The sequence below is a fragment of the Alligator sinensis genome, unplaced genomic scaffold (assembly GCF_000455745.1).
Source record: "Alligator sinensis unplaced genomic scaffold, ASM45574v1 scaffold721_1, whole genome shotgun sequence".
NCBI classification, from domain to species: Eukaryota; Metazoa; Chordata; order Crocodylia; family Alligatoridae; genus Alligator; species Alligator sinensis.
Genome location: NW_005841857.1, coordinates 1,186,379 through 1,187,128, shown reverse-complemented (window position 1 = coordinate 1,187,128; position 750 = coordinate 1,186,379). Strand labels below are relative to the sequence as shown.

At 54.3% G+C, this 750-nt stretch overlaps 1 protein-coding gene across 2 annotated transcripts in view; it reads left to right on the top strand.

The window, feature by feature from the left end:
* Positions 1-750, top strand: part of DENND3 (DENN domain containing 3) — a 61,975-nt gene that overhangs the window by 30,901 nt on the left and 30,324 nt on the right. The gene's annotated exons all lie outside the window — the stretch shown is intronic.

The following is a 750-nucleotide window of genomic DNA, read 5'->3' as shown; positions in this document are numbered from 1 at the left end:
GGGTGGTGCGTGGAGTCGCCCCTGCCACTATGCACACCCCAGGAGGGCATGGAGGGTGCAAGGCAAGGGTGGGCTGCTGCTGCAGGCTGGGGCTGGCACCTGGCTCTTCCTGGCAGGTAGAGGTAGGCTGGAAGAGCCCTGGCTCCAGCCTGCAGCAGCAGCCTGCAATCACCCCACACACAGATCCAGGGACATGCGCCCCATGCCCTTCTGGGGTGTGCATAGCAGTGAGAGCCACTCCCAGGGCCCCCCCAGATGAGCCACGGCTCTGTCCCGTGCTGTGCAGGGCCTGCCCCTGCCCCGGCCCCACTCCCTCCCCCACCGCGGGGGCCTCAATCTGCCCCCCCCCTTCCTTCCTTCCCCTCCCCCCTTCCTCCACAACAGACTTACCAGCCAGACACTGCTCTCCAAGTTGCCGGGCCACATATTGGCAATTGGATTGGTATCGGCTGATATGGCTCCTTAAAAATTGACCATCGGTATCGGCCCAAAAAATCTCTATTGGTGCACCCCTAAATTGAAACACCAGGCCAGGAAAGACCCAGTGGCCTCAGAAGTTTTTAATATTTTTCTGGGAGTTTCCTCCTAATTCCTTTCTTTTATGTATTAATGTAAGACCTTTGCTGATTATTTATGAGATTTTGAAGAAGTCTTCCTGCCTTTGTCAACACTTGCTATTTCTTTAGTTGAAAGTAAGATGAGATTCAAGTTATTTTTTATTTTAGAAGTCACAATCTCCCCCTTTCTCCA